Source organism: Fukomys damarensis, unplaced genomic scaffold (assembly GCF_012274545.1).
Source record: "Fukomys damarensis isolate Sample0158 unplaced genomic scaffold, DMR_v1.0_HiC HiC_scaffold_26, whole genome shotgun sequence".
Lineage (NCBI taxonomy): Eukaryota > Metazoa > Chordata > Mammalia > Rodentia > Bathyergidae > Fukomys > Fukomys damarensis.
In genome coordinates this window covers 36,024,254-36,052,075 of record NW_022900938.1, presented here as the reverse complement: position 1 = coordinate 36,052,075, position 27,822 = coordinate 36,024,254, and the positions used below count along the sequence as shown (strand labels likewise).

The 27,822-nt window shown below is 40.5% G+C and overlaps 1 long non-coding RNA gene across 1 annotated transcript; it reads left to right on the top strand.

Moving 5' to 3' along the window:
• The first annotated feature begins 2,698 nt into the window (after positions 1 to 2,698).
• On the top strand, positions 2,699 to 6,902 carry LOC117283425. Its single transcript, XR_004514399.1, has 3 exons — positions 2,699 to 2,739; positions 4,125 to 4,273; positions 5,627 to 6,902. It is a non-coding gene; the product is annotated as an uncharacterized LOC117283425 (long non-coding RNA).
• Positions 6,903 to 27,822: the final 20,920 nt, after the last annotated feature.

Here is a 27,822-nt window from a genome sequence, read left to right as displayed (position 1 = left end):
CGCCGTCTGCCTCCTGCTCCCGGCCCCGCACTGCGGGCCGCGCGCTCTGTTCTGCTCTGCAGGCCAGGAAGCTCCAGCGTTTTCATCCAGGCCATTTCTGACTGACTTCAAATCCCTTTCCACTTGCCTCCCAAGGTCTGGGGTTATGCAAGCGTTTGCCCTGTTCACAGTCGGCTTCCTTAGGAATAAACATAAGCGGGGCGGGGGGCTTCTGCGGTAACTGAGCCCTGTCCTAGGCGCCAAGGGAGCTTACAGCGGAAAGGAAGGAACATTCCCTGCCGGAGAAAGGCTGACAGCCTCCGTCCTTAGATACACACAAACACCCCAGTGTGCTAATATTATCCGGAGCATCCAAAAGGCATGCAAGGATCAAATTTGCATGGTGCCTGCCGAGTGTAAGGAAGCACCAAGCCATTTTCTCTGCCCTCTAGAAGCTTGTAATATACAGTTCTATCACAAAGCAAAATAAAAGCATGACACCAATAGATGGGAAAACCATAAAATATTTTTATCTCTACAGGTCCACTCATGCAGAGGGCATTATTGGGTGACTATCTGCAGTACTGCAAAAGGTTACACAGGAAATGGAAGGTCTGGTCCTTGCAGGTCAGGAGTTTACAGTGTAATTAGAAACATAGGCATATATACAGGGAACAGCTAGAAAATAATGTCCAGGTGTTACATATGCAAGTATCTGGAGAGGGTTGGGGTGTATTTTTTTTGCCACAAGAAGAAAGGCTTTGGGGCTGAGGATTTGGCACAGTCGCAAGCAAGCAAGCAAAGGAAAGGGCCCAAGTTAGATCCCCAATACGAAAAAAAAAAAAAAACAAAAACAGGCTTTGTATGTATGTATTCGGTAGGAATCAGGAAATGAAATTCCAGGTCAAATCAAGGAAATAGTGCTTGTATGTAACCCTGCTCCATGGAACAATAGAACGGGGCCCTCAGTGTCCCTTGGCTGAAGTATCAGCTCTGCCATTTATAAACCGTTTTGACCTTGGGCACGCTTTTAATCTAAGAAGGAAATAATGGCTGTCTCATAACGTTGTCATGCAGTTCAAATGAGACTGCATACAAAAAGTTTTCGGGCTGCTGTGTAAATTTTCCTGTCCTCATTTTACAAAGGGGCCTCTTGTTGGCAACCTTTAGAGTCCCCTATAGGTTGTAAGCTCCATTAGGGCCAGGGACTGTTGTGTTCCTCATGTATCACCATGCCTAGCATATTGGTATGCTTAATAAAGGTTTGCTGGGTAAGTGAATAAAGGAATTGATTAATCCTTTTTTTTCTTTTGTACTGGGAATTGAACTCAGGACCTTGCCCAACCTCAGTGCCACTGAGCTGAATCCCAGGTGGAATCTTGTAATATTTTAAACTGTTACTTCTGTCCCCTGTGTAGTTCCTTCAATAGTGGTCTTATTATGTGGCTGATTTAATGCAAAAACCACATAACTCTTTCCTCTTGTGATTAACCTGCATTCCAGGAAGCTGTCTTGGAAGCTTTGGGGTAATACTGTACATTACTTGTGGACTTGTATCCTAGACTGTGTGTGTTATAAAACAAGGCAATTCACTACAATACAGCCCTCTGTACAGGCCCTGTGCACACAAGAAAACAGCCTTTGGTTTAGATACCTTCATCTAGGATTTCTCGGCCTTGACACTACATTTTTGGCTGGATAACTGATGTGTTGTCCTGTGCACTGAAAGATACTTAGCACCTTTGTCTTCTAACAAGTAGATAGGATTAGAGCACCTTCCCCCAGAGTAGTAACAGCCAGAAACTGCCATTATGTCTTCTGGTGCAAAACTGCCCCCTTTGAAAACTACTGTGTTACCCCTAAATCCAGCCCATTGACTGAACCCTGGTAGAAAACCACACCAGTAAAGTAATTTGAAGGAAATGCATCTTCTGTTATTCTAATATTTTCAAATCTCCTCAATCATATGTTTCAAGGAGCACGACTTAATTAATTGCCTGCTGCATTGTGAATTAGCATCCCCTCTGTTTTCTGCCTATCTTCTTCCTTTATGCCCAGATCAACATGTTCATTTCTAAAAGTCAACAGCTTTCAGAAACTATTAGGAAACAGGGTCTTGAACAACTTAAAGAGTCCTGTAGGATATTTCCCTATAAAATGTGGGCATTTTATTGCATACAAATTTACAGGCAGCTGCTCTTTTATAAATATTATAGTAGAGCTCTTAGACCTACGAGTTGTAACCATGTCCTCTTTGCACTCAGGTCACATAGGATATGGGATAGAAGTTGTAATTTTTAAAAATATTTCACTTAAAATATTTAACTACAATGAATAATTGTCATTTCAAAGCCCATTTCTTTAAGGTTCCAGAAAGAATATTCATTTCCTAATGATAATAGAACACATTTTAATAAAATCTATAAAGCAAAAATCAGCTTAGTTGTACTCACCCAACTTTCAGAACCAAATCCTTTCAAAGAACATTGATGGAATATTGGAGAGCTGGTACTGTTGGTGACTATATTGATAGATTTATTGCTGCAGTTCAATTTCTAAAGGTTTCTTAAAGAAAAATAAAGATTAATGGATGAATAAATGAATAAACAAGTTTGATAAATCAGCCAGGCCTGCTGGTGCATACTTCTAATCACAGCATTCCGGAATGCTGAGACAAGAAGATCACAAGTTTGAGGCCAGCCTGGGCTACAGAGTGAGTCTGAGACCTACCTGGAACACAATGAAACAAAAAACAATCTGGTAAGTCTTTCACTCATTGATGGGCAGATTGAACAAAAAACAACAAAACCTTCTTGCTAGCTGGTATTAGTGTATGATGTGAACAGACATTTTTGTTTAGCAACACAATATCATCTGTCTCATTAAATAAGATTATTTGAAGCAATTAAGATTATTTGAAGCATTTGTTTAATAGTTTTGATTATGTTTAGTTTTAGTTTTGGTTTTTGGTAATATAATGGTTACAAGCATATGCAGACTCATGTATCTCTCTAGATTAGGGTTTGTTCACATTTAAATTGAGCATTGAAGACTTGGTAGATGCCTCAGAAAAAAAAAGGCAAAGTTTGAGGGTTAAGTGTAATTTGTGATAAAGTGGGTCTTCAGTTTGTGTTCTATTAGGCTAGAATCAGGACATGTACTCTTAAGGAGTGTCCAAAATATGATTCCTTAAAATCTGTGCTTTTGCTTTAATTACAATTTTTTTAAAGAATGTAATACATATTGTGGATAATATGAGTGTTTGCCATACAATCATAAATACCTTTTCTGGTATATACCTATAAGGACATGTAGTTTATTTAAATGTTTTAATAAAAATAGTTCAAGGCATCGTTGAACGTCCATAGACACTTTTTTTTTCATTTTAAAAGTATTTATATGCTACTCAAGTGTAAGAAAAAAATGACCCAGTTGCATCATAATTTTTTTGTTCTTTACAGTACTGGGAAATAAACCGAGGACCTTCACATTGGGCTTCATGTACCCAGCCTTTTTTCAGTTTTTTTTTATTTTGAGACAAGGTCTCACTAGATAGCTAAAACTTACAGTCCTCCTGTGTCAGCCTCCCAGAGTGCTGGGATTACAGGCATGAACCATCAAGCCCTGAATCATAATTATTCTTACTGCATTTTTTTTCCTTTCGGGTGCTGGGATCAAACTTGGGGCCTTGCACATGTTAGGTAAGAACTCTCACTGAGCTACATACCCATCCTAGATTTTCGCTGTTCTTCAGATATGAGGAATTAAAATACTGGGAATTTAGTCCTAATCTTGAGGCCCACGAAAAAACAGTGTTATGTTCTAAAGGTGAAAGTGATACCAAGCCTGGTGGCACACATCTGTAATCCCAGCACTTGGGAAGTTGAGGCAGGAGAATCACATGAGTTCAAGGCCAGCCTGGATTACATAGTGAGACCCTGTCTCAAAAGAAAAGATGGAAATGATTAGATTAGAATAATGGAAATAGAAGAGAAAATCATGAGCTAAAAAGATCACTAAAAAACTTAGCAGGGAGGTTTAACCCTTTTCCTAAAAGGTAGATAGTTAAAACATCAAGACAGCTATTTATTTATCAAGTTAAATTTCCAGGTATCAATAACTCATTAACTGTGCATTTCATATAGGAGTTTATTGGCCATCTACCGTATACAGAGGACTGTGGATGCCAGGCAGGAAGCTCTCCAGGTGCCCACCATGCAAGTGGGAAGTGATACAGCGCCTCCTGCCACAGAAGGCTGCATGCAAACCCGTGTGCAACTGTGGACAAACTACAGTATGTGACAAAAGAAACGTTGGAAAGCATGGGAAAGAGATTGTTCATTAAAACATGTCCAAGCACTTGGGGAAAATTCTGTTAGTGCCTCTTCTCACACCATTCCTGAAAATACTTCCAGCAAGAATAGACTTTTTTTTTTTAATTTTGTGATGCGGGCTTGCTGTACTTCCCAGGCTGGTCTCAAATTCAAACTTCTAAATTCAAGCAGTCCTCCCACCTCAACCAGCAAAGCTGGGACTACAGGTATGCACCGCCACATCTAGCTAAGAGTTAAGTATTTTTTTAAAAAATCATAAACTGGGGCTGAGAATGTAGCTCAGTGGTAGAGCATTTACCTACCCTGTGCAAGACCCTGGGTGCAATTCTTAGTAGCACAGACAAATTAATAAGTTAACTCAAAGCAAATAGTCTCCTTGGAGTTAAAATGACTTTCTAGTAAAAACTATAGAGGAAATAAAAGTTTTGTTCGGCTGGTAAAAACTTCCCTAAACCTGGTGTGGTGGCCCAGGCCTGAAATCCCAGCACTGTGAGAGGGACAGTCTGGGCAACTTAGTGAGGCCCTGTTTCAACCTTAATAATAATAAAATGCTCTGGAGATACAGCTCAGTGGTAGAGCATCCCTAAGTATGATCCTCACTACCACAAGAAATAAAACACACCCTGTAATAGAAAGTCAGACAAGGGCCAGGGATAGGCTTAGCAGCACAGCACCTTCCTGGCAAGCACAAGTTTGATTCCCAGGACCCCCCAAAAAGCCTAGAAAGTCAGACAAGTATGACTAGACAAGGAAAATTAAAATGATTACAGAGGAGAACTACAAAAAAGTTTACCCTTTCTAAAAACCAAAGAAAGGATAATACAAGCAAAACATTAAATATTTCGTGTAGTTATTTTACAAAATATGTCAGTAATTCAGCATATTCTGTGTCAGTGAGATTGACTTTTTAAAGGACACAGTTGCTGTGGTGAGTATAAGCTGGAAAACAATTTCTGGAAGATAATTAGGTGATATGTATCAAACATCTTAAAAATATGTATGCTGTTTGACACTTTAATCCCACTTCAGGAATTTATGCTAGGAAAATAATCATCAATCACAAAAAGATTTGTGTAAAAGGATAATCATAATAACTTTGGAACTAGCTAGCAAAAAAGTATAAAACAATAAATTTGGAAAAAAATACAAAGGTAATACTCCAATTCTATAACCTGTATAAAAACTTTTGTCCTTCCTACATATATACAAAGAAAAAAAGACTACAAAAATATAGAATCTGAAAATATTCCATACTTATTATAGATTATCGTGACTTTTTAATCTTTTTTCTTTTCTTTCTTCTTCTTTTTAAGATATAAAGACCATTCCAACAATCAGTTTCCAGCCCAGGGAGACATAGCCCTCTGCCCAAAGTAAAAGTGTGCTCTCTATTATTTTTCTTGTTTCTCTGTGTTCCAGTCATTCTATAACATTACTTTTATAACCAGAAATAATAAACATTATAAAAGTTAAAATGTACATATTTTTAAAGGGTCTGACTTCTAGAAAACAAAATCTTAACTGGTGAAGAGTGCTTATGTACTCATATCTGAAGTGGGAGATACAGAGTTGAGGATGAAATTCAAATTTGGCATTTTTGTCCTTGTTAGGTCCATTTCTTTCAGAGGAAATTTTCCCAAAGGGCTCAGAACCTTGATCCACAATTCTGCCTGCATCCCAGGCTCTTTATGACCTCCTTGTAGCCTTCAGGGGCAGAGGCCCTTAGGCCTTTCCACAGTCTTGCTCACCATCTGAATCTTTGTGAACTTCTAGTTTAGTTAACTATGGTTAATTTAGCTGCATTGTCAAAAGGATGACTGCCCTCAGGAAGATAAATTAATTTCTCCCTCGAATTAAACAAACGCATTTGAAATATCACTATATGGTTACTGGTAGAGCCCAGCATCTCTGTGGCTTTTCATTTTTAGGGAACATTTTTTTTTTTCCTCATGGGTTCTACTACACATTGGCGGTAGGAAGACATTTTTAGAGATGAGAAATCAAATTAATTTTCTCAGTCCTAATGTGACCCCAAATCTACCAATATCTAAAATCCAAGACTTCCTTTTTATTAACCTACTTTTGCCGAATGAAACTTCAGAGAACAGCTGCTAAGGTTAATTACACATAGTGGAGAACCAGCCCTGTGACCTTATACTAATAACCAGCTTTCTGAGTCTACCTTCTCCTCAGGTATGGGTCCAATGGTGCTTTGCCTCTTGGAGGACACTCACTTTTGAAATTCCTTGGCCCATAGTTGGAATTCCTAAGACGCTAATTTTATGATGTTGCTGAGGTAGTTTCCAATCCTTCTGGGGATAAAAAGCATAAGATTTCTAGGCATTTACAGAATGTAGAAGGGAGTAAAGTGAAGGTGCATTGAAATGGACTCAGCGTCACTCAGGTGGCCTGGCCAGATCATGCAGGTCAGAAGTCATGAGCCCAGGAAATGATGGAAAAGATTTAAGCAAGGAAGGAACATGCTTGTTCTGTGTCATTTGTCACTGTTGCCAAGGAATTCTATTCCTTACATTTTTAAAAAATGATATAAAGGGCTGAGGGTAGAGCTCAGTGGTATAGCACAAGGCCCCGGGTTCAATCCTTAGTACCAAAAATAATAAAATAAGAGGTAGGGGTCTGGGGATGTAGCTCAGTGATATACAGGCCTATGTGGTTAACATGTCTGAGGCCCAGGTTTCAAACTCCAGCACCAAAATAAATAAAACAAGATACAAAAGTACAAAAGGATATAACATAAAGTGAATTCCAGAACCAGCGCTGTTGCCCAGGTGCCCAGACCCCTGTCATTAATACCAGCCTCCCTGTATCCTTACAGAAGTTCTCTAATGTATGAAGAATACATGTATTTGCTTTAACACAGCTGGTGACTGCTTATACATTCTTCTCTTTCTGTCTGCCTCTTTGTCTCTTCCTTTCAGTACTGGAAATGGAACCCAGGGTACTGTACCACTGAGCTATACCCCAGCCCTTTTTAATTTTGACACAGTCTCTGGCTCAGTTACCCAATTTGCCATTCTCCCAATAAACATTGGCTGCTGTCTTTGTTTTAGTTATTGTAACGATCTGTCTTAAAGTTTGCCACTCTCTATTGATAAAGTCTTTACTATTACAACAAAACTGTCACACCCATGTTTATTGTAATTGTGCCACTCCTTCCAGGAGACACAGAGCTGTAGACTTGGAAGGGAGTAAAAATCTTATCTAATCGCAGTCCTACCTTTTACACTTGAAAAGATTTATCCCTGAAATTCATGGTACACTTCAAGTTCTCACAGATATTCAAAGCAAGGCTGAAACTAGAACTTGGTTCTCCTAACTACTCTTCAGTCAAATTTTACTTTCTCATTATGAAAATATATATATTGTAATTGGAAATGGTTCTAAATGGAATGCGTGATAGTGTAAAAAAAAGTTTAATTAGTTTACAAATAAGGCAGCTAGCTAGGAAAAGGGCCTGAGATAGAGTTGCATGATCAGCCATATTAATAGGAATTAAAATAAGAATACATAGTGTATAAGGACTTCTGACCATGAAAGAAGTTCCTTAAGTAACAAGGAATGCAGCGGCCTCCCTACTAAAGGGAGCTTTAATTTAAAATGCAAAATAACCAGTTTTTCCCTGAAATTCCAATTTTCTCTAAACTGAGTAACTGGATTAGAGAGCCTAGGCTCCAGTTGATCATTTTAAATTCACAGAGCTGCCTGTGATAGGCAGCTACTAAAACAACTGAGCTCTTCCTGTTTACTGCTTATCCATAAAAAGTTCTGAAACAAGAAGCCTTGTGGAAATTCCATTTTTGGGGTCCCCTTCCTGGAGAAACCTTTGTTTCTTCTTATTTCCAGTAAAAACAGTTCTAACTTCCTCCTTTTGGTTCACAACTTCATTCTTCAATATGGCAAGACCATGAACTCAGTTTGTGCATAATTGACTATTACAACGCGATCCAGTATTTATTCCTTAAAAATATATTTTTGTGGTACTGGGGATTGAACCTGCAGCCTTCACCCTGAACTACACATCACCAGCCTGTTTTTTGTTTGTATGAGACAGTGAGGCAGGATATTAGGGCAAGAGAGGCTGACTGGGAAGTAGGTATGACCTACTTTGTTAATTGCAAAATCCAAGACACTTGCACAGGACAGTTCCCGAAACCCTGTATATGGACTTCTTATGAGAACTCAAGCGGTTTTGGATAAGACAACCTAGACCTGATGTGAGCCTGAGGAGTGGGGGATATAAAAGGACAGTCAGCATTGAGTTTTCTTCTGCTGTGTTCTGTATTTCACATAGTGTGCTCTTGCCCTGTAGAATATACTTATTTTCCTACTTATACTTGGTCCAAACTCACTCTTCAGATCTTATTTCTTTTCCAACCTTTTTTTTTGGTACCACAGATCAAACATGGGACCTTGCGCTTACAAAGCAGGTGGTGGAACCACTGAGCTAAATCTCCAGCCCTATCTTTAGTAAACATAAAAGCTCACTACTTTTGTGCTTGTTTTGTCTCGTTTTTTGTTCAAGACAAGAAGAACCTAGAAGTCACTTCTAGAAAGAGACTCCTGTGCTCCAAAACTAGATAACAGGGACTTGCTAAATTACTAAGTTACAGATCCAATTTTAATTTTTTAAACAAATGTGTGTCATACAGAAAATGAGTGTAGACGGCTATTTACCAAGATGCTAACAGCAGGAACCTTGGGATTATTTCACTACAGGTGATCTTTGTCCATTTGGTGCTGGGGATGGAACCTAAGGCCTCAGGCATACTTGGCAAGTGCTCTGCCACTGACACAGCCTCCCCTACCCCACCCACTTCTTTGTGTTTTGAGACAGGGCCTTGCTGTGTACTCCAGGCTGGCCTTGAACTCATTATGTATCCCTGACTGATCTCAAATTTGGGGCAATCTTCTTACTGTTTCCTTAAGATGGATTCCTAAAAGTAGGATTCCAGATCATATTTCCAAATGCTAAATAATGTGACGCTGGGCCTATAATTCCAGTACTCTGGAGGCTGAGGCAGGAGGATCACTATGAGTTCGAGACCAGCCTGGGCTACATAGTGAGTTCCAGATCAGTCTCAACTGTGTAGCGAGACCCTGTCTCAAAATAAAAAACAAAAAAATAATAATAATGTGAAACATTTCCAATGACTTGTCCATCTCACCACACCATCTATTATCTTTGTCACCATAACCTCTTACCCTTGCCAGTTTGGTAATATAAAAAGTTACCTGTTTGGGGCTGGAGGTATAGCTCAAGAGAGTTTCCTAGCATATGTAAGGCTCTGGCTTTAATCCCCAGGACTGGGGGAAAAGTAGTTATCTCTTTTTGTTTATGTTTGTTTGACTGTTAGTAACATTGTTCCTTGCTCATAAATGTGTTAACTGTTGTTGCATTTTTCTAAATTTCTTTTCTGTTAATGCCTTTTCTCTATTGTTCTGTTGGAGTGTTAGCATTGTTTTTATTGTTTAGCGTATTCAGTGCATTTCTTTTTCTTTCCTGTGGATGAATGACCAGGTAGAAATTCCAATCTATCAACAACTTTTAAAGATTAACTTCGGTTTCCAGTTATTATTTTCTACATCCTTAGGATAGAACTGGCTACTTTGCAGAACTCTTTCTCTTTCTTTTTTATTTTATTGGGATTTTGAAATTAAATTAAATTAAATTAAAATGTGTGCATGCACATGTTTGTGTGTGTATGGTGCTAGGGATTGAACCCAGGCATCTGTGCCATTGAACTATATCTTTTGTTCAAAATTTTTTTTTTTTTTTTTTTTGGTACCAGGGATTGAACTCAGATCCTTGCGCTTGCAAGGCAGGCCACTGAACCGCTGAGCTAAATCCCTGGCCCTGAATTTTTTTTTTTTCATCTTTATTATACTGAAGAAATTTCTAGGGATGCGGTATAGTTTACAAATTCCCTTGTATTTTGATAAAATGACATCTTCATTCTAAAGTTCCCAGAATAGAACTGGGGAATAGGAAACTGCAATACAAATATATATAAACTGTTATATATAGTATATACTATCAGCAATATAAGTATATACCAGTATATAGTATATACCAGTAATGTAGAAACTGCATTAAATAACCTTTGATTTTCCCAAGTAGCCAGCTAAATTGTTTTCAACCAAATTCATCCATTTCTATACAGGATAATATAAATCCTGCATCAAACAGTACAATAGTATAAAATATACCAAATCTCACTTTAGTTTTCTCTTTGACAAACATGAATTTTAAAACCAATGAACAGTCTGAAGTTTGATTATGACTCAGTTCCTCCTAGTGCTCTACCAAAGAGTACAAAAGGTTACCCAATCCTCCAGTTTCTAACACAGATCCAACTTGGAATGAAGGAAATAAACGTCCCACTCTTTTAACAGCTAAAGATGTTGCTGATCACATCTAAGAAATTGGAGTTTCAAGTTGTGAAATGTGAAAACACTTAAATCTCTTCTCAATGGAAAGGGCTTCAGAATGCAAAAGAAATACCCATACAGCAAAGGAGAAAAACTTGGTGGTAGCTGCATAACTGACGCAGGAGATTAGGGCTTGGAAAACTGTCTGGGCAAGTGGGGGTGATCTATAAATAGCAAAGTTCCAGGACAAATGCGCAGAGCAGTTCCCAAAGCCCTGCAGTGGAACCAATCAGAGTGCTATCTTCAATTCTTCTGAGCGCTCAGCGGGTTTGGGGGTTTGTTTTGTTTTGTTTTGGACACAGGGTCTCACTGTGTAGTTGAGACTGATCTAGAACTCACTGTATATCCCATGTTGGTCTCGCACTCACAGCAATCCTCCTGCCTCAGCCTCCCGAGTGCTGGGATTACAGGCGTGCGCCACCACGCCTGCCTTCAGCAGGGTTTTGATAGGACAACCTAGACCTGATATCACACGGAGGAGCGGAGGTATAAAAGGGCAGCCAGCCGCTGAGCTTCAGGCCACTGTGTTTTCTCTGTAATGGCGGTCCGCACCTACCTAACGCATGGAGAGTACCACCGCTTTTACTTTTAATTGGCCCACATTCGCTCTGCAGAGCACGTTTCTTTGCCTACTTTTAATAAATGTAAATCCTCGCTCCCTTTTGCATTTGTTTTGTCCAATTCTTTGTTCAAGACAAGAAAAACCTAGAAAATACCTCTAGAGGGAGACCCCAGTACCCTCAAACTTGGTAGTATACCCTCTTTGGTAATGAAAAGAAAAACGCAATTTATCAATGGAGCTGCCGCGAATACAGCCCGCCACACACCCCTCATGGAGCCGCCAGAGGCTGCCTCCCTACCTGCGAGGGATGCTGGGTTTCCCCAGCGAGGAGTCAAGTGATCATCAAAATGGTCGCTTCCACTGGATTCTCAGCTAGTTACAAATTTAGGTATCAGTGAAACACAGCAATCAGAACACACAATACACATACTACTTGATTTGTTTTCTTTATTTTTCTTTTGGGGGTTTAAACTCAGGGGTTACATCCCTGAGCTACATCCCCAGCCCCAATTCTTTGTTTTCTTTTGCTCTGCTTTGTTTTGAGAGAGTCACACGAAATTGCCAAGGCTGGGCTCAAAGTTGTCATCCTCCTGCCTCAGCTTCCTGAGTGCTGGGGTAACAGGTGTTCCCTCCAGGTTTGTAATTAAAATTCACATTATTTCCCAACAATCAGTTAGGACTTAGAAATCGCAACTTTTCTCTTCACATTTTTGTATTAATGATTTTGAGGCTCAATTCCAGGGTTTCTAAGTGCTGGGCAAACCGTTTACTACTGAGCACATTCCCAGTCCAATTCCTTTTCTTGACATCTGGCCTATTGAACTTACCTGTAAACTTGACTTTCTGAAAATATGCCAAATTAGTTGAAAAATTCATTTTCCCTAAACCAAAATAAATAAGCTTCATGACAGATCAATAAAAAGTACTAGAGCTGTCCCTCAGATTTTATTTATTTGTTGTTTTGTTTTGTTAAGACTAGGTCTTGCTATGCAGTTCAGGCTGTCCTTGTACGCACTATGTAGCCAAAGCTGGCCTTGAACTACTGATGATCCTCCTGCCTCAGCCTCCAAGTGGTGGGATAACAGGCATATACAACCATGCCCAGCTTCCCTCGCATTTTAAAGTAAAACTAGTCAAGTTATGTTTATGCACATATGTATGTACTAAAAATTAAGATCAAGTATTAAAAATTTGGGAAACTTAAAAAACAAGTGCTAGGTTTTATTGACTTACTATAGTCTTAGTTAAGCAGGAGCATAAAGTTTTCTTTTCATGTCTCAACTGGTGCATGAGAGTGTGTGTGAATTAAAACCTTGCCCAGGAAGCAAGAAGGTAGAGAGAACACAGTGAAATGAGGATGAAGAACATATCCTTATCTCCCCCCACCCAACTGGGGATTGAACTCAGGCCTTCACACTGTATATTCCCAGCCCCCTTTCTAAGACAGTGTCTCATTATGTAGTTGAAGGCTGGTCTTGAACTCATGGTGATCTTCCTGCTCTGCCTGGTAGTACTGGAATGCACCCCCATGCCACAACCCTTTAAAAAATAAATTCTGTTTTCAGACAAGTTCTCACAAGATGCTAACCTACCAGGCTGGACTGAAACCTGCTATTCTCCTGCCTCAGCCTCCCAGAATGCAGGGATTGCAGGCATGTATCATCATACTTGGTCCTTGACCTTTTCTTTATGTCTCCAGAGAAGATGGAAGAAGCAAAAATTTTAATCCATTTCCATTGGATCCAGCTTTCTCCTTTTTGACTTTGATAAAGTCAATCAAATCATTAAAAAAATAAAAACCAATTTTGGCTTAATAAAGACTTTGTCTTACATATGCTCTATTCTCTCTCTCTCTCTCTCTCTCCCTCTCTCTCTCTCTCTCTCTCTCTCTGTCTCTCTCTGTCTCAATCTTTCTGTGGTCTGGAAATCTGTCTAATGATTGCTTTCAAACAGAACTTTCTCATGTGAAAGTGAACAATTCTTGGACACATGTTCCTTCTCAGTCCTTATTGTGCTATTAAACCCAAGGCCAGTAACCACTCCTTCCTGTTTGTTTTTTTTCAATCCTCATATATCTGAAGAGAATTACCCCTCTCTCTCCCTCTCCCTCTCTCTCTCTCTCTCTCTCTCTCTGTCTCTCTCTGTCTCAATCTTTCTGTGGTCTGGAAATCTGTCTAATGATTGCTTTCAAACAGAACTTTCTCATGTGAAAGTGAACAATTCTTGGACACATGTTCCTTCTCAGTCCTTATTGTGCTATTAAACCCAAGGCCAGTAACCACTCCTTCCTGTTTGTTTTTTTTCAATCCTCATATATCTGAAGAGAATTTAAAGCACTATTTGTTACAGTGGACTAGCTAACAAACAAACTCTGTATGGTTGCTTTTTTTTTTTCTTTAGTGAGAAAATACACCACTAATTGTTTTGAAAAACATGTTTTAAAAATAATTTTACAGAGTGCGGATTTTGTAAGTGATCATGTTAATTGTTGGGAGGGGGGTTCCCAACCTTGTTAATGTCCCCTTACCATTAGGCTTTTGTTCCCCAGCCTTGAAAATGTCATTTTCTCCCACAGACTGCATTTCTAGGGGTATAATTGCTGTCTCATGTAAAAGACAACTCATGTGCATAAATTTCCACTCACTGAAATGAGACTCTGCCTCCCCTCATTTTAATGCAGATGTGATCCAGGGGGTAGAGTTACACTTACTTCCCCAAGCAAATGAAACAGATTACACATTAAATATTGTCTTTGGAACCAGGTGCATAGAAACAACCAATTACCTAGACAGCTCATCAAGTCCTGATATGTTTACCACATTGTTTTTTGTTTTCTCTTTAAACATTTGGCAAATTATTCTGAGGCTTTCATTTCTCTGTAATGAACAGAATATGCTTATTAATAAAGGCCCTTTTGTATGATTCACTCACAGTTGACTCACAAAAGCCTTTAAACCATGTTTGAAAGTTTCCAAACTGATGTTAAGTTCCTGGGAAGACAAGTAAGTGGTATGTAAAAAGATTTCAAGGGAGAGAAAGGATACAAATTTGTGAAGAACAGAGATTGGAAGATACTCCAGTTCCTCCTTTAGACATCTTTGTTCATAAAGAATAGTACCCAAACAGATTTATCAAGATTTTGGTCACTGCTCATTATACCATCTTGAATTTTTATGCATATTATTATTTCTTTAGGGATTTAATTAGCCTGAAATGCAGATGAACTCAAGAGCTCTTTTTAGACCTGTTTCTGTTATTCCAAGAGACTTTTATCACTTCCTGAGGAGGGGCTGTTTTAGATTTCCACAAAGTCATTAACCTCCCAAAGAATGGGAATAATAAATAGAATGGTGGCCCCAAAGATATAATCAGCTCAACGTGTTAGAAGGGTTGGAGGCGGGGCTCTGTGGTGGGGACATCTGACTGGGGGCTGCTGGGAGGGCTGGGGGTGGGGTGAGCAGGAAGACCTCACTGGGATCCCAATAGAAAGGCTCAGTGCTAACTGGCTCTCACAGACCAGTTAGTCATCTGCTGGTTGAATGGTTCGGCACAACTTGTTTGTTGAGAGTATACTGAACCCTTAACTCATTCGTCCTAGGTTTCTGCTCCGTACAAAGCAGGGGAAAATGCACAACAGTAAACCATCCTGTCTGTGTGGATATGGGGTAGAGATAAGGGCCTGAGTGTAAGCCTTTTGTTTTTCTTTTTCATAAGGCAATCTGAGACACTTTGGCAAGATAAATCTTGTAGAGGTGGGAGCAGGCCAGGTGTGGTGGGGCACGCCTGTAACCCAGTGTTTGGGAGTCTGCGACAGGAGGGTTGCCACAAGTTTGAGGCCAGCCTGAGCTGCACGGTGAGCTCAGCAATCAGCCGGAACTACAAAGTGAGACCCTGGGGGAGTGAGTAAAATTACTTCAGTTCATCACCAATACTATGCACTTTCGTTCTAGCAATATTTCCTACCCATAACCTCACCTAATTGTAATGTTATGTGTAAGGTTTGCACTGCAGCACTATCAGTAAAAGCAAAAGAATGAAAACAACCTAAATGTCTAGTAATAAATATACTGTAAAGTCACTGTCAGTAAATTAGAGTACATCCTTATAATGGAATACTATAAAGCTTTAAATACTAGCAAAAAGCAAGTTCTAGATGGATTACCATGAACTGAACCCCATATAGCAGCCAGTGAGAAAAAAAAATCTCCATGAAGCCAGGAAAATGGAGTATATGTTACTATTTCTGTTTATGCCTCTATACTGACTATCAAAATTACACAAATATTCTCAGAGATGCAGTGAAGACATGAAACAAGGGAAGGAAAGGACAGGGTAAATGTTTTACTATTTTGAACAGAGCTAAAGAGTATATGAATAAATTACTTTTTTGAGAGTATAAAAGGATTAGCGTGAGGCAGCCTTGGGTCTATATTCTGGTTGTAGCACTTTCTAACTCTGTCATCTCACTTTCCTTACCTACAAGGAGTAGACTGTTCTTCCCATGTGCTGTGGTGGAAAGCAAAGACTTACTGATTGGTCCAACTTGGGACTGTGCCTGTTTGGATCAGTCAGACCAGGCACCCGAGATACAGCAGCTCAGACAGGTACCACGTTGCTAGAGTGAGGAGCACCAGATCCCAGGGTATAAACAGGTGGGTGGGGCAACCACAACAACAGGTCCCAATTACAGGCATATTTGTAGTATTTACGTTTAAAAAAAAAAAGAAATGGGGTACGTGGAAGAGTATTTTCTATACTAGCTACCTAATCACAGACAACAGGCTGTGTGGCTTTTCCCTGGACCTATAGTGAGAAAAGACGGTATTTCTTGCAGAAATATAGAAAATGTAGTTTGCTGGGGACAGGTATCCATGTTTGTAATCGCAGCTAGGTGGGAGGCTTAAGCAGGAGGATGAAAAGTTTGAGGCCTGTCGGGTGTGGTGGCGCACGCCTGTAATCCCAGCATTCAGGAGGCTGAGGCAGGAGGATCGCTGTGAGTTCGAGACCAGCCTGGGCTACATAGTGAGTTCCAGGTTAGTCTCAACTATATACTGAGACCCTGTCTCAAAAACCAAACAAAACAAATTTGAGGCCTACCTGGGCAGATGAGCAAGGTCCTGTATCAAAATTTTTAAACTTTTTAAAAAAGGGTTGGGTGATAAACACTTGCCTAGCATGCTTAAGATCCTGGGTTCAATCTCAAGTACGGCCAAAAAAAATATATATATATCTATATATCTATATATGACATGCTTAAAAGCTGAAACTATTGACCTATGAACTCAAGAAAGCAGAGAGACAACTGAACACAAGCTTCTCAGACTTCCAGGAGTTTAAAGACAGACACGAAATGAGCCTGAAAACCCAGAAATTCTATAAAGTTTGTTGTACATGGGAATATATTTTTTTCCAGGGAACGCCATAACTTTCACCAGATTTTCAAAGAGGGCTGTGATGCAAAAAGAATTATAAGCCCCTGCCAAACCTATAGTGATAGTATCCTATGACCTAAAGATTATGATTAATCTGACACTGGAAATTTGAGGCCCATACAGTAAAACTTTTCAATGAATGTGAGGAAAGAGGTGATGTGGTGCTGCACACCTACAATCCCAACACCAGGAGGCTGAGGCAAGAGGATTGCTGTGAGTTCTAGGCCAGCCTGAACTCCGTAGAGAGACCCTGTCTCAAGAAAACCAAAACAAAACATAAGGAAAAAATAAACAATATTCTGCTCTAATTGTTTTTGAAGCAGCTCTTCTTGCACCAATTTTGTTTCACAATTTTCACGTTTATTATTTACTGAATATTCTTTACTGCACTTTTAAAATTTAAATGCTTACTTTCGGTGCATCTGAAAGAAAAACACCTGCAAATTCAGGGATTCATTGTGCAATTGGCAGGTTTCTCTTCTCTAACATAAATTGGCAGATATTTATTATTATGAAAATTTAAAGGGGTTTGTACCATTTTCAAAATCATTCAGTGCACACACAGAGAGGTGAGCTTGTAGCACTTAGGACAATGCTATTTCCAAAATTCTTATCAGGCATCCATTTTATAGAGGAGCAACCTGTGGCATGAGACTATTAATGGAACTTATTAGACTCTAAGCAAACGTGGGAAAACTCTAAGTCAGGCACTGGGCAAGGCTGTGTCTGCTAATGGCAGGGCTGTGCTATCTGTCTTAGTGCAGTGCAGACAGTTTAAAGAGATTTTAAAATGCTCTCTCTCTCATCTCCCCACTACCACATAGAGAATTAACCAGACTACAAACTTGATCGATTTAATACTCTGGTAATGATCCCAGCATCTGATGAAGGGGGGTTGGGAAGCCAGTGAGTTTTGCTACTCAAATTCCATCTCATTTTTTATTTTCTCTTAATTTTTTTTTTTTGAATCCTAAGTTCCAAAACCTGTCCCCTATTATGCAGTGCAAACGAGAACAGATGGGGAAAAGTTATGTTGGAAAGGGCTATGGAGGGCCACAGAGAAGAGAAATATGACTACTCAATGTGTCACACACCAACTTGCAGCTGCCACCAGCCCTTCCACACAAGAGCTGCGTATGGAACCAGCCCGTGTGCTCCGGAGGAGCGGGCGAACTGCAGGAAGGGAGCGCAATTAGAGAACATTCTCTGCGCTTGTGTTTCCTTGAAAATAGGAAGAAAGAGCAGAGCAGCAGCACAGCCAACAAAAGAGAAATAAATCCAAAGGCCAGCCTGGAAAATGCTTAGCAGCAGCCCAAACTATTGCAATGTGAGCCGATAATTGGCTTTATCCGACCCTTTCATATCAAAGAAATGTTTCAGCGGGTCTCAAAGCCAACGCTGAGGTCTCCTCTCTGTCCAGGAATTGTTATTCAAGAAAGGTCACATGCTTCGGGGCTTTCGTGCTCCGTAAGGCCTTCCAACTCGTGTTTCTCAGTATTCACAGAGTGCTCATGAGTTCCCTAAATATTTCAAGTGTGAGGCAGTTGACCCGCTCTCAAGCTGCTCTCTGCTAGCTACGAGCAGTGGGGCCTCTGGTGAGTCACCCAACTTCTCTGACCTAGGGTGTGTGTTATACGGTTCAGCAGCCTCTCGACCCGCCTGTGAGGGTTTTGATATTTGAGGTAAATGTTGATAAATGGCCAGCACAAGCGCACTGCTCAATTTACGGCAGCCATTATCAGTGTGTTGCTGAGAAAGCATAGAGATCATCTCTTTGTTGAATCCAATGTAAAGATACAAGGTTATACATATTTATATAATTTCTTATATATGCTTATAAGAATCTATGCTGAGAATTTATGCTGAAAGCAGTTACAAGGCTAACAATGTTTCAGAGTCTGGGAGTATCGCTCAGTGGTAGGAGGCCCTATTTCAGTTCTCAGCAAGCCCCACCCCTAAAGTTAATATGGTTTAAATTATTTGATCTAAATCCTGATTAAGGCCATACAGATGGTATCTGTGAAGAAAGTTTAATGTTGTAAACAGTTGTATTAAGTTCGTGAGGAACTACCTCTGAAATTGTACTCATCTTTGTAGGGTATGCAAAGACTTTGTAACCAAGAAGATTGTTTTTTTCCTATGGTAGTTTGGAGATTACTTACATAGAAATCTTTTTGCTTTTCATATTTTAAAAATTAAATTTATTTTTAAACTATACATAAAAACATAAAATTTGTACGCATTTATAGGGTACTGTGTAAACTTCGTTTAGTTTTTGCTCTCTCTTTTTTTTTTTTGGTATGGGGGTCAAACTCAGGTCCTTGCGCTTGTGAGGCATTCATCAGAACCACTGAGCTAAATCCCCGGCCCTAGTTTTTATTTTTTGAGACAGTGTCTGGCTATGTAGCACAGACTAGGCTTAAATTTGCAGGGATTCTCTTGTCCCAGTCTCCCAAGTGTGGGGATTTCAAGTGTGTGACACCACGCCCAGCAACTATATGAAATCAGTATGTGTATGTACATTGTGGATGCTTAAATCAGATGACGATAACTAGCTCTTCAAACTTTCTTCCTGTTGTTTTCTCTCTCTCTCTCTCTCTCTCTCTGGTCTGGGGATTGAACCAGGGCCTTTTCACTGAGCTATATCCCCAGCTCTTTTTATTTTTTATTTTGAGACAGTTTTTACAAGTTGCTAAATTGTCTAGGCTGGGCTTTAACTTATGACCCTTCTGCCTTAGCTTTCTGAGTAGCTGTGGTTACAGGCACGTGCCACTTATCAATGACTGGTGATTCTTAAGCACACTGAAATTTGTGGGCCACTTCCTTAAGGAATGAGAATAGTGATCACTTTAATTATGACTGACTTGTAGGTACCTTTCCTCTTTCACCCCACACGGTCATTCCTGGAAATGTGTCACTTACTAGTGAGACAAAGAGGTTGGATCTGGCAGATCTAGCTTCTCTTCCCTGCAACCTCTATTCTCTTGTTTTATGTAGTGTTCAGTTACGGCAGTATTTGTAGCCTCCTTGTCCTTAGGAAACATTAGTGTGGTTATAGTGTGTCCTGAGGGGATGGCCATGCATCCCAGTACGCCCAGCACAGTTGTTAGTAGCACCCCTTTTCAGCCCAAAGTGTCCCCACTCAGATTGTAAATTCCATCATTACTCTAGGCTGAAAGGAAATTTGATTAGCACATGAAGGCATGAATGAGAACTGGTGAGACTTCTGAGACCTGATAGTGCAGGGAGGCTTTGCCTAAACTCCGCTGACAACAACCGAAGGTACTTTGAGCTTAGTGACAGAAGGGTGCTTGAGAAAATTATGCTCTTTCCACCAGTTCATAAGTTGGTATCAAGGAAAGCAGAACGTAGTGGCAGTTAAGTACAATCTGGGCACCATATATGCTGATTTTCCTTCCTGATTACTGGCTGTCAACTTTATGCAATATCTGAACTTCATAGTACTCATGAAAAAAGATAATGAGGCTCAGTTCTGTTGTGAGGAGTTAGTGAAATACATGTAGAGAGTACCTAAAACTGTGCCTTGGGGCTCAGTAATGGTGGCTCCTCCATGAGTCCTCCATCATGGCCACTCTATGCTAAGGACGCACCAAGGTCATGTGGGTATTATTTTGGAGACAGTCTCACTATATACATAGGCCCATCTGGTCTGAAACTCATGATCCTCTTGCCTCAGCCTCTCAAGTGCTGGGAGTACAAGCATGGGCCACCATGCCTGGCTTGTTCATGTAACTTTAAAAATAAAAGGCCTTGGGGAGGGGAGAAGGGGGGTGAAGAGAGGGCAGAGACAAGGGGAAAAAATGAGAACCAAGACCTGTCATGTAGAGGTACAAGATCCCAATGATGAATGTAACTGTACTGTATACCTAAAAAGTACCAATAAACTCAATGAGGAAAAAGAAAAGGTCCTTACAAGAGGACCCATGAGGCTGTTGTGGAAATGGGAAAGGATTTTTGGTTCTAAAGACTATCTCTTAGCCATTCATGGTGGTGCACATCTGAAATTGCAGCCTTTGAGCAGGTGAGACAGGAGAATCACAAGTTCAAGCCCAACCTGGGCAATTTAGCAACTTATAAAACCCTGTCTCAAAATTAAAAAAAAAAATGTGTGGGGATGTAGCTCAGTGGGAAGTCCTTGAGTTCAGTACTAAATGGAGTTGGGGACAACCCCTTCCCCGGTTCTCTCAATAAACTCGAGGATAAACTCCTTTGTGAAGGGAAAAGAAAACGAAAGGCTAAAGGAGGGACAAGTAGTGATTCAAGACTGACTAAGAAAGGAATAATTATAACCCTAGGTGCTGAAGTAAAAACAAATATGAAAGTAATGGGGCTTGGTTACATATGCCTATAATCCCAGCACTCTGGGAAGCTGAGGCAGGAGGATCACGAGCCTACCCTGGACAATTTAGAAGCAAGATCCTTTGTCAAAATAACTTTGTCTGGGGGGGATCGGGAATTGAACTCAGGACCTTGCTGCTGGTGAGGCAGATGGCATCCAAATAATTTTTTTAAAAAGCTAGGCCTGGTGATGTGGCTCAGTGCAAAGTATCCTCCCCCTAAATCCCACAAAAAAATAAAAAGGAGAGAGAGAGAGAGAAGAACATAACTCACTGAAAGGAAAAGAATGAGGAAAGAAGGAGAGGGGATGGAAGGAAAAGAGGGAAGAGGACAAAAAAGCGAGAGATTACAGAAAGAGACTGAAAGCACAGAGACAGAAAGAGACGGGAAGGAAGGGGAGGGGAGGGGCTGGGAGGAGAGGAGAGAGGAGAGGAAAAGGAAAAGGGTGACGAGCCGTGATACCTAACCAGCACAACCTGACCGGAAGGCAGCCGGGTGGGGTCCATTGAGTGATGCTGCAGCCCGTGTTACCTGGTGCCTCTCAGCCATCCAGACTGCTGTTTGGGTGGGCGGGATGGAGAAATACTATTCTGTTAAAACGAAGAGCTTTGAAGTGGAGACAAACACAATCTGGTAGTATTACAGAGGCATTATTCACCCTGATGACTCACTCTCTGGCTCCCACACACCAGAGGCAAGAAGTAGCATCAATGACCTTGAAGGTAATGGCAAAGCATAGACGCAGCCCTTAAGGCCTTATTTCAAAACAAAACGAAACACATGTATGTATGTGTAGGGGAGAGGATGGGGGACTGCATGTTAAAGAATAAGAATATATGTTAAACAAGTCTAAAAGGCCAGTACAAAACCTATTAATATTTAAGCAGCTAACTCAACTAAGTAACAAGTATTTATAAAGAAATTACCATTCTATGAGCAAGTCTCCCGCTCAAAGTATTGAAAAGGCAGTTCAATATAGGGAAAGGTACAGTAATCGTTCTTATGCAAGAGGTAAACATGGAATCTAGTCCTTATTCCTGCACTCGGATCTCCCTCTCACCATTTTCATTCATCAGGACTCTTCATGAATCCAGTTTACTGAGAGTAATATTTCCTGTGTTCCCAGCCGCATACTGCTCTATGTTCAGAGCCCTGCAGACAAATATCAAACAGATGTAGTCCCTAGGCCTTTGACAGCATACGGTGGAAAGCAGACAGTAATAAAAGGGTGCATCAGAACCTACAGATGTGCAGGCAGTTGCACAAAGAACAGAGTGTGACCTTAAACCAGCAAGACTCTGTGCTCTAGTAAAAATGGAGCCCAACACAGTTTTACATTGATAGAGATAGTTCTTGGGATGGTACAGTGACATCCAAAGAAAAATAAAGACAAAACTATGACGTCATTTAAAGTTGATTAGAAGAGAGAGCTTCAGGAGTTATGTACTGAACAGCTAGGATAGAAATGGTTTCCAGTCGAAATGAATTTGCCACATGGAAAAACAGGAGATGGGTAGTGGATGGAGCATGGCATTTGAAGAATTTTCTTGCCTGCATGGACAAGAATGAATAAATTGGAAGGTTGTCAAGGACAGTTTGAAGGTGGTAGACTTGCGTGGCTGGGGTGTGTCTTTGTGGTGGAATGCTTGCCTAGCATACAAGAGGACTTGGGTTCAATTCCCAGTACCATTACCACCGTGCCAAGAAAGGTAGACTGGAGACAATTAGCCCCATGTTCCTCACATGAATGCCCAAAGGTTTTATGGATGTGTTTTGGTTTATGTTCGTCCTTCAAAGCTTCTATTATCTTCAAAATTCTTAATTTTCATGGGTGTGTATAAAAGTTATAGGAAATAGGTGTGGCTTGCTCAGAATTCATAGCTGCAATTAAAACAAAACTCTTAGGATCTTTTCTATGCAATTATTAGGAGCCCAACTCAAAATAGCCAAAGAAAAAAGCAAGGCTCTGTTCTACGAAAATTCACGTTTCCCAGTTCTCAAGAGAATCCCACTTAAATACCACCAGTGCTCTCTGTCTTTCGTCCTTGTCTCTTCAGTCAGCTTCATTCTTTCCTCACCAGCCTGCTGTGGTTGGTGCTCATGGGTGTACATGGAAAGCAGAACTATCAACAAACCACAAGCTCATGTTTCCTCAGCAGCCAGCAGCAGCAAGACTGAGCATGTATCTTCAGTCTAATTATAAATTTCAGGGAAATACTAAGATTAGCCAGGTTTGGATAAGGGGCCCCACTCTGTAACCACAGGATGGCACTATATTAATTCCTATTAATACAGTCTTAATTAGCTATAAGGAATAAGCTATTTATTATTTCATATAACAAAGTCTTGCCTGAAATTTGATGAGCCTGAGAGTCATGTAATGCAACTAAACCAGTATTTATTGAGCACGTAGTATGTGCCAGGCATGGCTTTAGGTGATGGAGAGGTATGAGTGAATGAAGCAGACAATAATCCCTTGCCTTCAGAAAGTTTATGGTCTGTAGTTTGTTATTTCAGAGCTCAGCAGGACTACCATGTTCCCAGTTTTTAACAAAATCTCGGATCTTTGACCAGAAATAGGAACATGAAAAGGGGGAAGGTGTCTTCTACTGAGTGAACTACAACCTACTGTATTTGACTCTATGGCAAAACATACCTCCATATTTTAGGATGATGGTGTTGACAAAACCCATTTTAATTATAGTCTAGATAGAACCCAAGGTCATGTTTAGCAGGTCAGGACAGACTGAAGGTAGCTCACAGAGAATCAAGGTGTCTGTAAACCAAGGCATCTTAATTTCTGTTTGCTATGTGTTGCTGAGCACAGACTGGACGGGGCTGTGGGAGAAGCAGATTGATGTGTAGAAAGCATACAAAAATAGAAACTTGGAGGTTCATAGTATCAATCCCTGTAATAGAATAGCCAGAAAGTTCTTAAAGTTCTTAAATATTGGAATATCATTGTGGCAAAAGTTGAGGAAAATTTTCTTCATTTGATTTTAACCAGAAAAGGTGCTTTTGAATCTCAAGATCCCAACCTTAGTGTAGACAGCTACTCTTGAGTGGTGGAATCTAGGAATTCCTGAAAAGGAAAGGTATAAGTTGAAACAGAATTTAGGTAAATATTAATTTGCAATGCTTTTTCTTGTTTTTTGAGACAAAGTTTCACTGTGCAATGCTACATAGCCCAGGTGGGCTTCAGACTCTCAGCCATCCTCCTGCCTCAGCCTCTAAACTCTGGGATTACAAACATGCGACATGAAGCATGGCAAATGTAACCTTTAATAATATAGCAGAAAGAGCAGGAATCATAAATGATTAATTCCATGAAGTAAAAATTGGAAATACAACATCCTATATGGAGAGAACAATACCGATTTTTCTTATCAACAGACAAATTCATTGATAAAGCAAAATGCACAAGAAGACTATATTTACTGAGTGGAAAGTACATGAGTGTTCTATTATTCTTGGAGCCTTTTTCCCCTGAAATATTTTATTAAAAGGAAAAGCTAGTATTGTTTTCTTTCATGGATTCTGTCATTTGTAATCTGATTCATTGTCATTAGTGAGTGGAGAGGTAGAGAAAAAGATCTGGGTTCTGATGCCTTCCTCCTTCCGGAAGGAAAGACCAGTTCTCGGGCCCTATGATCTTAGATTATCAGCAATGTTCCTTTTGTCATCTTTACAATCATGTTGCTGTCCTTCCCTCCGTGCACCCTTATCCCTTTGTATTTTTTTCCCTTTACGTTTGGGAATTCAATTGTTTCATACAATTTTCCACTGCCCCAGTTACACACCAAGGAGTGGGTGTAGTAGAACTGGTATGTGTCATTGTTCTTGAGTCAACTTTGCTTTTCAAAAACACAATATGTTATTAAACAAAATCTCTCCTCTGCTCTGCACAGCAGACTATCACTTGGGTTTTTGAATATATATTTAAGAAAATAGTATGCATGCCTAGTCCACTCAAAGGTTAATCACCTGCCAAGGTTTACTGGGAGTTGCTGGGGTAGATCCCCCCACCCCACACCAATTCTTGAATCACATAATGGCAACATTTTGCTATAAAAATGCTAACTTCTCTTCTGTTGTACTTCTGCTGTTATTCGAAAACAGCCAAATGGATGTTATTGAAATCCGGTCCCAAAAAAGGTTGAAATTGCTCCCCAGCTGGGCCTGAGACCCTGTGTGCCAAATTTCAGCCTAAAGAGAATTCTTATATTTGAGTCACTGTGAGCAGCTGAAAATATGAGGTTTGGGGTGGAAATGCTAACAGACTCTTAACTATCATTTTGCAAACCATGTGATTATAACACAATGCAAACCTCCTCTGGAGCAACTCTCTGGCAAATGTAACAGAAACAAGACGTCTGGGCCCCAAAATTCTGCCTTTGCAAGCTTCTGCTGGGTTAGCAGCAGGCAGGGTAGGACTGGCAATGTCTCTGTCACCATGGCTGTTCTTGCTGAGATTAAAAGAAGGGCTCTATTGGCGAACTAGTAAATAACAGGAGCGTGTGCCGCTCATTCCTTTACAGGGCTTCTTGGAACAGGGGTTTATGGTCATCCTTGCTCACTTTGGAAGTGTTACCACCAACACAGTGCTTGGTTCCAACCAGACACGAATTGTTTGCCACCTTTAGTCCTATTGGCTAAATCATGCTTGCTCCCATCCAACTTGGCAAAAATACCTGCCTGCTTGGCCACTTGCTTCTGTCATCTGGCATTTAAATGTGGGCTGCATCTCTCCTTAGTAACATTCAGGGCTACAAAGATGCATCAGTTCCAGACTTCAAACATGTGTTCCAGCCAGTAAATGCCCTAATGGAGGTAGAGATACCCCAGACCCATCCATTCACGGAGCCCTTATACCAGTGATGGAGAACCTTTTAGAGCTTTCAATGATAGAAACAGGCTGCTGTGGCACCCATGCCATAGGTTCACCAGTACTGCCAATGGGGCAGCACCCGAGCTCCTTGCAGGCAGCCCCAGAAGGATGCTATTTCCAGGACAGGCCCTCACCATGCCTCCCTTAACACTGAGCCTTCTCTGGGACCGTGACACCTAAAGCCCAGTTAGGTGGTGGCTAATCTGTTTCTGCCACTTTCTAGCCAGTGTACTTTGTGCAAGAACATTAACCAAACTGCTAAGTCCCAGGGTCCTCATCTACACAATGGGGACAGTCCTTGTGTTCTATTCACTTGTAGAGATCATAGAGTATGAAAGTGTTTTCTAAATTACAATCTATTGTGCATATTTTGGAACATGTACTTATATCTAGAATTTCATCATAACTTCAGAATTCTAACCTGATTTAAACTCACTTGACGTGAGGTCAACAGGAATGGATTGAAAAAAAATCTTCTTCCCATGAGAAAACAGCAGGCCATAGGTCTCAGAATCAGTAACTATTTCCGAGATGTATAATATATGCTCTGTGAAAGATGCATAGTAAGTGAAGATATTATCTCTAACTCTAGGAATAGGGTTTGGTACAAAACACAGGATCCTTGATAATGAAGTAAGAGATTCTATAGATACACAGCATAGAAGCTCAGAAGTGAGGAGTTGCATAAAAAAGGGGGGCAGGATATAGCTCAGTGGCACAGTGCCTGCCTGGCAAGCACAGGGTCCTGAGTTCAATCCCAGGTACACACACACACACACACACACACACACACACACACACAAGTGGAGAGTTGCAGTGGTAAAGTTTCATTGTGTCTACAATGGGGTTAGCCTTTTGGGGCTGCTATAATAAAATGTCTTAGTTGACATAATTTGTAAACAGCAGGCATGCATTTCCTATGGTTTTAGAGGCTGGGAAGTCTATAATCAAAATGCCAGCAGGTGCAATGTCTGGTGAGGGCTTGATACCTTTCTAGTAATTTTGTGTCCTCACATGGTGGAAGGTACAGACACATCTCTCTTTACTCTTTTGTAAGAGCATTAGTACAATCTGTGAGGACAAAGCTCTCAGGACCTGTTCACCTCCCAAAGGCCCTGCCTTGTAATGTAATCTTTGTGGGTTAGGTTTCAACATAAGACTTTTGGGGAGTCACTTTCAGAGCACAGGAAGGAGATGTGATCTTCACTTACCATGTGGGTTTGCTAGGCTCATGACTGTACCTTCCAGCTTCAAATGTAGGTATGTCCTCTGAGCTAGGCATTCATAGTGCCCCATACTGAACAATGCAATGGTACACAGTACAAATTGGGCCAATGAAAACTCTGCCCCAGGAGATTATAAATGTAAAGTAGGAGGGAGAAGCTCTCTTGCAGGTTATGTATGAGGGTGTTGTATGTAGGAACTTCTTTGAGGCCTGTTCCTCAGTATGGAGGAAGGATGTTTGTAAATCCAATGCAGACCGAGATGACACTGGACATGAGAAGAGGAATCTAATAGCACTGTTGGGTATTTGGCATCCCCAAGGCAAGGCCTTCTGCTTTTCGTGAAACCTAATTTCCCTTTTTCTCTCACATAATTTTGGTTTGGATTTCCTTTCATTTGAACCAAAGGTCTAAATGGGGAATGGGGCTCAGGTTGTATCTTTTAAAAATGGGTAGAACTTTGACATGCTTAGGGAAGAAGGCAAGATATTCTAGGCAAGTAGAGCTACTTTAATGAAGGTCCAAAGAGGAAAGCCTCAAATGTCTGGGAAATCTGAGGAATCAGGCAGAATGGAGCAATTTAGAAATAAGAATG